This window comes from Dipodomys merriami, unplaced genomic scaffold (genome assembly GCF_024711535.1).
Source record: "Dipodomys merriami isolate MVZ:Mamm:240054 unplaced genomic scaffold, mDipMer1.0.p SCAF_79, whole genome shotgun sequence".
NCBI classification, from domain to species: domain Eukaryota; kingdom Metazoa; phylum Chordata; class Mammalia; order Rodentia; family Heteromyidae; genus Dipodomys; species Dipodomys merriami.
In genome coordinates, this window is record NW_027206390.1 from 5,645,001 (window position 1) to 5,659,581 (window position 14,581).

The following is a 14,581-nucleotide window of genomic DNA, read 5'->3' on the forward strand; positions in this document are numbered from 1 at the left end:
CTTTCTTTCTTTATTTTTTTTATTGTGAAAATACTGTACAGAGGAATTACAATTACATGGGAAGATAATCAGTACACTTCTTATCAAGCATTGTAGACTCCTCCTTTATTTCCCCTTCCCATCCCTTCCCATCCTCCCCAACGCCCCCCCCCATCGTTCCTGCCTCCCCCCCCGCCCAAAAGTTGTAAATTTCGTTTTCAACATAACAACTTGTACATCTCATTGTTGCAATGACTCCACCTGTATCCCTATGGAAACGATTTATTTTTCACCTTCCCCTCCAAAAATTATACCCACATCAAATACAGTGAAAGCTGGGATTATACTGTAGGGGAGGGACATAAAAAGCAACAAAGAAATAATCTTATAAATGCGTTAGAAAAAATCACATTGACTCAACCTTATTGTTCATGGCTGAGGCTCATAGCTAGAACCATCACAAGCATTTTGCTAGTTCATCAGAGATGGAGAGTCATGCGGTCTTATTCCTATACAGGCTTTGAACTTCCCTCCTCCATATATCTGCCTTTGAGTACCTAGCATTATGAAAACATGACCCACTGTGGCCTAGTTTTAGTTTAATTTTATAATGCACCAGTCAATAATGATGAATTCTGGGTTCAAAAAAGGGGAACAAAATTCGATAAGTATATTTTATTGCGTTTATCCACAAATGACTTTCTTCTGCACTGGGTAATGGGAATCACAGCAAGATGTCAATTATAACAAAGAATAGAAAACTTTGGCAGAGAAATTTGTAAAATGTCACATCAGGTAGGTCTGCTTGCTAATAACTTTTCAACTTTTAGTAATGTAGATCCACGAGTTAAAACATCATCAAGTTTAAGGGAAAATTTAAATTTATCAGTTCATAAAAAAGACTTTTCTTTTTTCTTTTTTCTTTTTTTCAGTGGTAAAGTGCTTGCCTTGCATGCCTGTGGCCCTGGGTTCGATTGGTCAGCACGACATAAAAAAAGACTTTCCTAATGAAGTTCCTCTGATATTGTTATTAGAATATGTGGGTAGATAGCTACCACAGGGTTCATTGTGTAATTTGGATAATATGATGATATTTTCTCATTCCTGTGAGCTTGTGTCTACTTCAATATTGCCCCCATATCACTCATACATGTATCGTGAGTATGTAGAATGCTTCATTTGTTTATGATGTTTAAGAACATGCACAGGTTTAATATGCTAGAAATTGCCTTTAAATCTAAAAATCAGATTCATTTTCAGATTTTCAATGCCTTTGCAGTTAATCCTTATAAATTGCATATATTATTAACTCCAGTGCATGATAATACATTTGGGATGGATTGTTAACACAAAGATAGGTTGGGGTAATCCATGTTCAAATCAACTCAGTTTCCTCTCACACACAATAACATCTTTAATTTGCTAGACACTGGGTGAAAAGTAGGTTCAGTTACAACTTGGTGAGAAACTTCTTTAGTGGGAGTAATGAAGATATATTTTTATGAAATTTACCTGTAAGAGTTTTGACAAGTTCCCATCACAATGCTCAGATTTTAATAATTTCTGACATCCGAGGAAAAGAGATGCTCCCAAAATATCTTGTTCTTGGCAAGAATGGGCTTCTGGTTAAGAAAAACGGTGCCACTATTGTGTGATTTGAAATAGGGAAAGGATTGTTTGAAACCCCAGCCTCTTCTTGCCTTTCTGTCATGTATTAGGAAAGTCAAAACTGAAAATTTTGGAGGAGAAAGGAAGACAGAGAGGAAGAGAGAGAAAGAGAAAGAGAGAGACTGGGGTGATGGTTCTGGGATGGAGCAAACAGAGGAAAACGGAAAGCAAGAGAAACTTAGGTATAAAATACAAAGCAAATATCTTTACAGATACCTTTCAAACCTACCACAGGGTTTGGGTATAAGTGATTGATGGTGATATAACAAAGGCTATATAACAGCAAGGTGTTTTATTTTCCCCAAATCCAGCAGGGGGGAATAAATAAAACAAGAATATAAAAAGTAAAGAACTTTTAATACCTACAAGTACAGCAAAGATGAAATAGATCTTAATGCCCAGCCATATAAATATAAATCCTCATACTACTGGCGTTTTTTACTTGTATTCTATGTACTTGATGTATTTGTCTTTTTACAAAAATTTAAGAGACACTAAGAGCCAGGTTCAGAAAATATGTATGAATTTTTAATCCAATATAACAATTTTCAGACTGACAATTTCAAAGAATTATATAATCATAATTACTACATGGAGTGAACAAATTGGACATCATGAATTAAACATACAGGTAAGGAGAGAGACAGTAACATTAGAAAGAATTTTTAAAATATCACTGACGATATTAGTATAAAACAGAAAACAAAAGACTTTGATGAACTCATCAGTGTAGTGGGAAAAATACATATGAAATCAGTGAGCTTAAAGACTTTTCAATAGACAGTTACCAATCTGAAATTGAGGAGATAGAAAAAGGAATGAATTAAAAGAAATAAAATATTCAGCATCTATGTGATAATTATTGAAGGTATCATATATGTATAATGAATACCAGAGAAACAAGAATACAAAGGCCAGAACAGCTGATCAAATGATAATAGTTGAAAATTAAACAAAATTTATATGAAATTCCAGAAGCTTACAGAAAACAAAGCAAAATATTTTAAAAAATCATATTTTAATGGCAGAACACCAACAGCAGAAATAAAAAAGTTACCCACCACACAGTGAGACCATTGGCAGATATTCATAGCAGCATATCAAAAAGGAACAATCACTATGTGCACATGTTCTTATAAAATAATATTTAAAGAAATGAATTCCAAGAGATGGAAATGAGATTTTGGGTGTTGATGCTGCTGTTTTTGTTATTTTCCTTTATTTGTCATTTGAAGGATGGGGGGGCACAGAAAAGGTGGGACAAAGGGAGAACAAATGCAGCAGTGGTATTCATTAGACAGTATGTAGAAAATGAACTGACTGTCCCTCAATAGATGAATAGATCAAGAAAATGTGATATATGCTGGGTGCCGGTGGCTCATGCTTATAATCCTAGCTACTCAGGAAGCTGAGATCTGAGGATTGTGTTCAAAGCCAGCCTGGGCAGGAAAGTCCTTGACACTCTTATCTCCAATAAATCAACAGAGAAACCAGAAGTGGAATGTAGTTCAAGTGGTAGAGCTCTAGCCTTGAGCTGCAGAGCTAAGGAACAGTGCTCAGGCCCAGAGTTCAAGCCCCATGACCAACCAAAAAGAAGATATATATGAATTCAATGCTTCTATCAGAAAGAATGACACGGTCCCATTTGGAAGGACTTGGAAAAAAATCATATTAAGTGAAATAAGCCAGACCCAAAAGAACATAGGTCCCATGGTTTCCCTTATGTGTAATAAATAGTATACATCTAGGATAATCTTAGCAGATGAACAGAATAGCTCAATAGCTATGTACATATGATCATATAAGATGATGCTAAGAAAAATGAATCCCAAGATATGGGCACAGGAGGTTTTTCTTTGTTGTTGTTGCTTTTTTAATGTACTATGTGGATTTTTTTTGTTTCTTTTACATGTACTTTCCCCTATGGTATAATTCCTGTTGTCACTGTATTTGATTTTGGTACCCTGGATATTGTATAAATGTTTATATCAATTAGGGAAGGGTAACAAAAATGGTGAGTCAAAGGACAAAGATGAGAACCAATTCAACCGTGATACTCACAAAACCGTATGTTGGAAATGTTCTGTACAACTTTGGGGGAGGGCTTGGGGGAAGGGTAAGCAGGAGAAAAATGAAGGCAGGAGTAAAATGTTAGCAAGAAATATACTAACTAACTTACTTATGTGACTGTAACCCCTAGGTACAACACCTGGACAATAAAATTTAAATTTAAATTAAACTGAAACTGTGAGTAGGGATGGGAGAGAAAAACTGGGAGAGAGCAAAGGAATGGCTGGCAGAGTTCAAAAGGAAATACATTTATTATCTGACTTACATAATTATAACATTACCTGTACAATACATCTGTGTATTAGCTGAACAGTAATAATAAAATATATTTTTAAGAGAAAAAGAAAGACTGTCTGGTTCTAACACAATGTCTCTTAGCTGTGGTGAGTCAGAGGGAAAGTGGAAGAAAAAATGAGGGAGGGGTAAAAATGCTTGACAAGAAATGAACTCACTACCTTACTTATGGAATTATAAAGCCTCTTTGCATCACCTTTACAATAAAATTAAATTAAATTTAAAAAAAGAAAGAAAAATCACACATAGTGGAGCCTTACTTCAGAGGGACAAAGATAAAGATTTTATCAAAATCTTCTATATTTTTCCAAGCAACAATTAAATGGAGGAGAATATTTAAAGTATGGAAGAAAGACATAACAAAATAGAGCAAAACTAAAACAGAAAGAGAAGTTTAGAATCTCATATTCAACAAAATTCTTATGAGAAGAAAACATTGTCGGGCATAAGAGAACAATAACAAAAAAAAGTGATTTTTTTTTTCTTTGTGTGTTGTGGGGCTTGAACTCTAGGCCTGGTTACTGTCATTGAGCTCTTCAGCTCAAGGCTAGAACACTACCACTAGAGCCACAGTGCCACTTCTGGCCTTTGTTTTTGTTGTTGTTGTTGTTGTTGTTTTTACTGTTTATATGGTGCTGAGGAATCCTACCCAGGGCCTCATGTATTGGAGGCAAGTACTCGACCACTCTGAGCCACCTTCCCAGCCTCAAAAGTGAGTGAATTTTGTCCTTCATCTTCCCAGATTCATCCATCAAAGTTTTTCAGAAGGAATAAAGAAAGGAGTCATCTTAAATGTCTTTCAAGATGATCTTGGTAATTCTAAATCACTTTTGATGAAATGACATTGTTTAGTGTGACACAATTCAATGAATGGACAGTCATGGTGTTAGTGACCTCTTCTGGAGAGATTATGTGTAAATAAATCTCAATCCCTATTAGGTTGGAAAAGCTCATGACCAACAACGTCTGCAGAATCCCACTCCCAGCTAGTCTTTTAGATGAAGCTGATTGTCCATTGCTCCCCTTAGAGTTCATTATCAAATTTGAACCATGAAGCCTTGTATTTGCCCTGGTTACTAGCCTCGAATTCACTGGTTAGAATCCTAGCTGAGGCCATTCTTGATCATCCTTGTCTATAGTTTTCACGCGTTCACAGCTGGAGAGTATTCACTATGTTTAGTCCTGCAAATTAGACTCTGACTTTCCAGTATAAAATTACAAATTTGTTTCTTTTCACATGTTGTCATAAATTTCTTATAAGGACCCAAATAATAGTCATCCCTGGGCAAATGAGTCCATCAACAATGAGGAGAGGACTCTGGAGGTAGTTTGGATCTTAAAATATTAAAAATAGCATTTTCGCTTAGATGCCTTTCTGAATAAATCTAATTTAAAATAAACTAAGTATAAAACTGGGCACTGGTGGCTCATACCTGTAGTCCTAGCCACTCAGGAGGCTGACATCTCAGATCATGACTCGATTCCCACACAGGCATGTAAATCTGTAAGACTCTTATGTGGCTGCAATGGTAAAGCACTAGCCATGAGCATAAAATTTAAGGAACAATAACACTGAGTCCCTGAGTTCAAGTCCCATTACTGAAATAAATAGATTAGTAAATAAAATAATTTATTAATCAACTAAATATAGCTACTCTGTGGCTGTACATTTAAGAGACAATTTTCTAAACATTCCAGAGAGAACATGAGATGAAATAAAGTCATATATGTTGATGCTTGGTTTTGTTATCAATGCCATGAGAATGTATCAAAGAGTTTGATCTAGAATAAATGAGTATATTGATTGAACTCTATTATTCCTGACAACTGAGATGACAGTTTGAATATCTGGTGAATGAAATCATGTATTGATTCTTATCTAAATGACAGGTGTTCACTTTTCAAAAAGGAAGATGAAGATGAGAATTTTTTAGTTGGATTGAGGGCAGAACATATTTTGGGAAGTTGACACACAAAATATCAATCAATAGACTATCTTTTAAAGAGTTTCCTTAGGACAATAAAATATATGCAGGGGTAGCAGAGTAACATGTAAAATATATCATTCAGTTTAGAGGACTTGTGAAAGGATTAAAAAGGTGATTAGGTTTCCATAGAGATATTTTTTAAATTTTTTTAAATTAATTTTTTAAAAGTTTTATTACTGTGAAAATACCATACAGAGGGGTTACAATTACATGAGCAATGTAATTAAGACATTTTTTGAATTTTTTTATTTAAGGTATATATATATATATATATATATATATATATATATATATATATATATATAATAGGTATATTTATATGTTATAGGTATATATCTGGCACATTGGCAGGTTTGATATTTTCTGGTATTATGAATATTTAAAAACAAATTGCTTTTGAAAGTTTTATTCAAAAAGAAAGAAAAAGAGAGGGTGTGGGTATCTTTCCATAGCTGAAAGTACTTAAAAATTACTGAGAGGAAAATAATCTAAAGAAGATATCATTCTTGATAAAGAAATGAGGCAGTTTCAAATTAAAAGTACAAGATTAAGTACTTTTCATAAAATATTAAAACTAAAATCACATGCATAAGGTATTTAATTATAAGAATAGCAGTGAAATTTTAAAAGGACAGGATTTATCAATGATAAATAGGCGTTTTTAGTGCAAATACTGCAGAAAAATTTTCCAAGCAAAGATCATAATCATTCTAATCTATATAAAAAACAATCTCAGTTCTTTAAACAATGTAGAGTACATCTGAATTCAGCCATTTCAATGAAATGCCAACTTACAAACCTTAAATCTAAAATAATGTACTTAGTTTTATGTCTCATTTCTCTCTTGGCGGTCCATGTTTTCAGGAAAATCTGTAATGGACCATGAAGTTGGCTGTGCATTGCTATCACTTGTTTAAGTTTCTCTTCCTTGGCTCTTCTACAGTGGCAAACTGTTCTTTTTTCCATGAAGCTACTGAGAAAATCATCTATTTCAGTTTTTCCCTCCGAGAAATCTTCAGCAATATTATCAGATTCTTCCTCAGCTTCATGTGCAGCGACTTTCCATCTTGCCTGTAGGGCACTTGCACTACAACTCTCACTCAGTTCATGTTGTCTCTGCCTCTTCTTTTCAAACGTAGATTTCATTTGTGTAAGTAACTCATACTTATCTAAAACAGTTTGCCTTTTGGCTTCCAAACTGGGCTCCAAGAGGAGAGTTTTCTTGCTAATTCCTCAATACTTTTTACTAAATCACCCTTGTCATTAATAATTTGTTTTAGTTGAGGTAAACTCAGAAACTGTTCTAGTAATACTTCCTCTTGTTCATTCATATCTGTGAGTTGTGACACAATTCTGAGAGTTCTGGAAATGCATCAGGGACATCTGGCATCTTGTACCCAAAACCATTTTGGCTTATCGGTGTTGAAGTTTCCATTGTGGGAACAGGCAATGGCAGACTTGAAAGGACACCAAATGTAGGAGCAGCAGACTTGGCTGTTGTATAACTTGTTGAAGAAGAAGCAGTGTCAGTAACAAAGAAGTTATGTTCTGTTAGCTTCTTGAGGAGGATATGCAGGAAGAAATGGAAAACCCTAAGAAGCATAAGGAGGCAGCCCACCTGGATTACTATACAGGTATGGAAATGCTGTTGAAGTGGGAGCTAAAACAGGAGAATTCTTCCAAAACTCATCCAACAGACTCTGGCTAATCTTTCCAAGATCTGAGTGTATTGTAAAATTGCTTACTAATTGAGAGGTAACATATATTTCATGTTTATCCATTAAAGGATGTCAGATTGGTGGATAAACACTGATTGCTGGTTTTTCCTGAGGAAACTGTGGAGGAAGTACTATATTAATGTTAATTGTCAAGTTGTTTACAGTGAAGGGCAATCTGTATTCCACATCTTTCTGTATTTCAGCTATACTGGAGTGGGAGTTCCGGAGGGACTCGATCAAGCACTGCTTCTGCTGTTGGAGGCTGGTGAGGCCACCACCAGGGACCCTGCTGTGGAGAAGGAGGCGCTCTTGGTCAGGGGAAAGAGCCAGCTCATCCTCCTCGCGTCCCTGGGGCAGGAGGGCCTACAAGGTTTGGGCCTGCTTCTCCCAGAGGCTGCCCGGCAGGTCTCCAGCTACAGAGGAGTGGCCTGAAATACCCAAGGTTCGAGTCCGGTTGTGTGTGTGTGGGGGGAGCAGAGGGGCAGGCCGTGGGGCAAGCCAACGGCGCCTTTTACCAAGTAAACCAGGTTCCTGGTCTCCGGGTTTGGGGGACCATGACATAACTGGAGAGAGCTGGAGAGAGGTAAATTGTCAAGCAGGACACAAGCAACCAGGATCCTACCCTTGGAGGCCCAGGTGCTCCAGACTGGCTAGCCAGTCAGATTGTAACCTGGCTGTGCTCGGCGTGCCTGGCCTCGTCCTACCATGAGCACATTTCTTATCAAGCATTGTTGCCTACTCCTTTGTTTCCCTTTGCCATCCCTGCTGCGACACCCCCTCTCCCCCATCTAGTCCCCCGACTCCTCCCCAAAGTTGTAAATTTCATTTTTCAACTTAATGTCTTGTACATTTCATTGTTGTAATGGGTTCCTATTTAAACAATTTGTTTTTCCCTTCCCCTCCACAAATTATACCAACATTAACTACAGTGAAAACAGGAGTTATACCGTGGGGGAGGGACACACCAAGCAACAACAACAACAACAACAACAACATATCACCCTGGGCTGGGAAGGTCGCTCAGTGTTAGAGTTCTTGCCTTGAATGCAGGAGGCCCTGGGTTCAATTCCTCAGTACCACATAAACAGAAAAAGCTGGAAGTAGCACTGTGGCTAAATAAGTAGAGCACTAGCCTTGAGCTGAAGATCTCAGAGACAATGCCCAGGCCCAGAGTTCATGCCCCACAACCGAAAAAAAAATCACTTTATAAAACATTAGAAGCAATAGAAAGCAAGAAAAAACACTTCAGTCCTTATCTTGAGGTCCATTTTGCCTAACTTCAACTTATCTGTCTTTTTCTGCTTGACTCAATACATACACTGGTTATTGCAAATTAGGGAAACCATGGGACCTATGTTTCTTTGGGCCTGGCTTACTTCACTTAATATAATTTTTTCCAAGTCTGTCCATTTCCTCACAAATGGGGCAATGCCATTCTTTCTGATGGAGGCATAGAATTCCATTGTGTATATATACCACATTTTCTTGATCCATTCATCTACTGAGGAGCATCAGTGTTGGTTCCATATCTTAGCTATGGTAAATAATGCTGCAATAAACATAGTTGAGTTGATAGCTTTAGTATGGTCTTGTTTCTGATCATTCGGGTAAATGTCCCAAATTGAGTCAAAGGGGAGCTCTATGTGGAGTCTTTTGAGGAACCTCCATACTACTTTACAAAGTGCTTGAACAAGTTTACACAACCACAGACAATGCAGTAAGCTTGGACAGTTTTAAATTAGCTACCAACATATTCTTTTTATATGTTTTTATTGTAAAAATATTGTACGGAGGGGTTACAGTTACATGAATAAGGTAGTAAGTACATTTCCTAACCAGAATTGTTACCCCCTCCTTTGTTTTTGCCCCTAACATCCCTTCCCTCCCCAATTCCACAACTCCTCCCACCCCCTTCCAAAGTTGTAAAGTTCATTTTTAACATAGTGTCTTGTACATCTCATTGTTACAATGGGTCAAGCTCTTTCCTTACTTCAGCATTTTGTTATTTCCTTCCCCTTCCCAAATTAGAAAAAATGTATATACAAGATGCAGGGCACTGGAATCAAGTACAGATATTTTTTTCTGCAAAAATACTATAGGATGAGAGCAAAAACATACCTTGAACAAAGGTTCTATTGGCTTTCTCTGCAGAATATGTGTAAAGCCTGCAAATGAATCCAAGATATCCTCAACCCACAGACTCACAAATCATGTAAAATTTGACTCATATTCTATACTACATTGTTTAGAGATGAGTGTGTGTATGTGTGTGTGTGTGTGTGTGTGTGTGTGCGCACGCGCGCGCGCAGGTATTCGGGATTGAATTAGGATCTAGGCACTGCACTTTTGCGTCTTTAGTCAAGAGTGATACTCTCACTTGAGGCACTGGTCCACTTCTGGAATTTTTTTAAATAAGTTTTTTTTTAATTGTGAGAACACTGTACAGAGGAGGGGTTGCAGTTACATGAGCAAGGTAATGAGTATATTGCTTCTGAATCATTGTTGTCTCCTCCTTTTTTTTCCCCCTACCATCCCTTCCCTCCCACTTCCACAACTACACTCTCCCGTTCCCCCCGACCTAAATTGTAAAGTTTGTTTTTCCACCTAAATTGTAAAGTTTGTTTTGCCCTCCCACTTCCACAACTACACTCTCCCGTTCCCCCCACCTAAATTGTAAAGTTTGTTTTCCCTGTTTTCTTGTACATCTCATTGTTGCAATGGGTCAACCTATATCCTTGTTTAAACAATTTGTTTTTCCCTTCCCCTATACAAATTATACCAACATCAAATACAATGAATACAGGGGTTATACCATAGGGGAGGGACATACAAAGCAACAAAGAAATCACATGGTACCTTATAAATACATTAGAAGCAATAGCAAGCAAGAAAAAAAAACACAATTGTGTCCTTATCTTGGCATTCATTTCCTTTAACATAATCTTATCTGACCTTTTTCTGCTTGTCTCAGACATATTCTAGTTGTTGCAAATAAGGGAAACCACTTGTGGCTTTGTGCTGGTTCATTGGAGATGAGTCTCATAGACATTTCTGTACAGGTTGGCTTTGAGCTGAAATCCTCACATTTCCACCTCCTGACAGGTATTATAGACATGTGTACTTTACTGTTGCTCACATTTGCTACTGATAAATTTAATCCCAAGCACTGTATTTTAGCTATGAACTTCAGAAACAAAATTTTCTGGCTTTATTAAAATTTAAAATGAAATGTGCCTGCTTTTTTCTTTCTAAATAAATGTGCCTGCTTTTTTTTTCTTTTAAGAAATCCTTTATGGGGCTGGGAAGGTGGCTCAGTGGTAGAGCTCTTGCCTTGCATGCATGAGGTCCTGGGTTCGATTCCTCAGCACCACATAAGTAAAAAGAAAAAAGCCTGAATTGGCGCTGTGGCTCAAGTGGTAGAGCCCAGGATCAGAGTTCAGGCCCCACAACAAGCCCCCCCCCAAAGAAATCCTTTATATGCTTTACTTCTTATTTAGAAAGAACTTGGCTTCAGAAAGATTAATGAGAATTTTAAAATTTACCACCCAGCTTAAGAAATGAAGCTTGCATGAACACAGTCTTAGACTTCTTAAATCTAAAAGTATTCTCCAACTTGAATTTTTTCTGTCAGCTTTTACAACAAGGAAAGGAAATTGTTCCAAAGAATTATGACACTTGATACTTATTTGGCAAAAGTAGAGCATGACAATAGTAAAATACGGTTATTTTAAGGGGTTTGAAGCAAAGGAATACTTTGAATCTCCATAGTCTATTCAGATAGAATTTTAGAGACTTGGCATGGTCTTGGAGACACAGCGTTTGTAGGCATCCTTGAGGGACATATGTTCATGTCTGAAGTGTTGGATTCTTAAGGATGCCCAAGACAAAATTTAGTATCAAAAATCTGTGAACACAGAAAAAATAAGGAAATAACAAGGAGCACAAATCTGGAGATGAAATATCTTACAGGACTTTGAATATATTAGAGAAAGTACAGAGAAAGACCAAGGTAGGCTGGCCAGCTTCGTATTTCCCAGATTTCCCTCTGTGTTTGATAAGAATGATTTTGTCTTAATATCACCTGCTTCAAGAGGTATTTATTATTGCTGTTGTTGTAGTTCTTGTTATTATTATTTGTGACATGGCTAAACTGCATGTTTTGCATTTATGTAGATTTTAATCTCACGGAAATTTCTTTGGTAGTGGAATCTTCATAGTTAATTGGCTCAAAATTATATCATTTAGAAGGAGCCTAGTTATAGGAAATGTACTCATTACCATATTCATGTAACTGTAAACCCTCTGTACAGTATCTTTGCAATAAAAATATATATCAAATAAAAAGAAGTAGCTTAATATAATATGCCTAATTTCCTTAATAAATAAGAATGTTTGGACAAGGAGATAATCATTGAAAATAATTCAGAACAGAAAAATGATAGTAATCTAGAATTCAAGGAAAAGGAAGGCCACAACAGACCCTTTTAATACAGCCTAGAGCAAGAAGTAATATTTACTTTTGTAGCTCCCAAAATTGTGAAAAAAAAAACCTATCATCCATCTATCTGACTGTCTGTCTGTCCTTCTCCATCTGCTTTTCTTTTTTTTTTTAATTTTATTTTATTTGTGAACATACTGTACAGAGGAGTTACAATTACATGAGCAGGATAATGTGTACATTTCTTACCAAGCATTGCAGCCTCTTCCTTTGTTTACCCTTCACATCCCTTCCCAGCCTCCCCCCCTCCCACCCAATCCCAAACCTTCTCCTTCTCTCCCTTACCCGCCCCCCCGCACCGACAGTGCAAGCGGAAAAGGTCAGATAATGTGATGTCAGGAAAATGAACCCTTAGATGTGTATTTTAATGATTTTTTTCTTTCGTGCATGTGTTTCTAACGCATTTATAAGATTATCTCTTTGTTGCTTTGTATGTCCTTCCCCCACAGTATAACCCCTGCTTTCACTATTTTTGATGTCAGTATAACTTGTGGAGGAGATGGGCAAAAACCAGTTGTTTAAGGATACAGGTGGACCTGTTGCAACAATGAGAAGTACAAGTTGTCATGTCCATCTGCTTTTCTATATAACATCTATCTGATTTAGTTTAGGAAGTAGAATCATTAGCTTTATGCATGTTAAGTTCACTGAGCTACAGTCCCAGCCCAATTTCTGTAATCAGAGTTTCTGTTTGACTTCCTTACTGCACCTTTAGGGAATGGATACATGTGTGAGTCTTTCCCTTAGTACTAACTAGCAATAAGCAATAATAAGCCATAAACAATATAACACTATGTATTACTAGAAATAATGGAGTTCTCTTAGAATGCATAAATTTTATGCTTATCTAAGTATAATATGTTATAAAATAACTGTATAAGCATAATAAGCAGATATTTTATGTATACTTTATTAGCACATGTTTCCAGAGGGAATATTTCCTGAAACCAGCCAGCTACACCTGACTAAATTTAGCTGGAGATCACAACAGATTATCTTCTTATCCCTCTACTTGCTTATCAATATACGGTTGTTATAGTCTAAACAATAATTAGAGGGCTAAATGCAAGATTCTTCATTGCTGAGTGCAGTCGGTAAATTTTCCTCTGATATACTGTAAACATTCAGTATGCATTTATATATCTTTTATAAATTCAGGAGAATTTTTGTTCTATTGTTTTCATTTTCTTTATGCCTTCTAAAACCAAGGTGAAACTTTGTCTTTCATTACTTTACCATTATCTTTTTCCTTAATATTCTAGTGTGTTCGATTGTTATCTTTATCTTTCCTGGTTTGGGCTTTATTTCTGAATTTTTGACTAATATCTGTCATTTTCTAAGTCATATTACTATGCTTTCTGTTTGCCCATCCCTTTTCTTTCATGTGACTTTCTCAGTAGGCTTGCACTTTGCCCAGAGTGGCAAAATATTCCAATGCTTGTTTCATGTATGTTGTAAGATCTTCTCAGTTTTCATCCCATTATCAGCTGGTACTTGTTTTGCGGGAATCTCTAGCACTTTAAAATATTATCGCTGTATGAATCCTATAATTTCTGTTTCTTTTAAAAATATCCACTGAGGAGAAATTGCTTTACTCAGATTTTGTAATTATAGTCTATTTTGCGAAGGACAAGGGAAAGAATTTTCCACAGGTTGTTTATATTTCTCTTTTGGTCGGTATTTTCATTTCTGAATATTTATTTTTTATTTTTTCCAAAAAACTGGGATACTCAAAAACGGAGATAAAAGCTGAGACTTTTAACAAGTGGAAAATCCCTCCCTTCCATCTCTCTCTGGTGCTGTCTCTCTGTTCACATTTCTCTCTCTCTCTGTCTCTGTCTGTCTGTCTGTCTGTCTGTCTGTCTGTCCGTCTCTCTTTCTCTGTCATTCTTACCTCTTATTCGTTGTTCTCCCTTGTCTCCTTCCTGAAAACATGTGTTGTATCCAAATATTCACTTTTTTCTCATTTCTTAAATGCTTTTGATTCATTGTGGCTACATATTCAGTACATATGGCTCAGCTTGAGTCTGGATTTGTATACAATTTCCTCATTATATATTTGTTAATTTTAGTTGACAAATTAAAAATATGTATATTAAGTGATATATGCATATGTTGTACAAAGATTCAATAAAGATCATTATTTAACCAATATATTACTTTTTATCTTTCCATCTATCATCTATCTTAGTTATTTGTTGCCTGATAGACACATACTCTGGTTCTTTTGTTCAGCTATTCTGAATATTACTAATATAAACATGACTGTTCAGTTGTGTCTTTATTGAATGCTTACTTATATTCCTTTGGATACATACCTGGGAGTTTTATAGCAAGATATATAGCAGTTTTAGTCTTTTGAAGAC

General features: G+C 36.2%; 1 pseudogene; it reads right to left on the reverse strand.

The window, feature by feature from the left end:
* Positions 1–6,731: 6,731 nt before the first annotated feature.
* On the reverse strand, positions 6,732–8,052 carry LOC138818902 (vacuolar protein sorting-associated protein 37A pseudogene; annotated as a pseudogene).
* Positions 8,053–14,581: the final 6,529 nt, after the last annotated feature.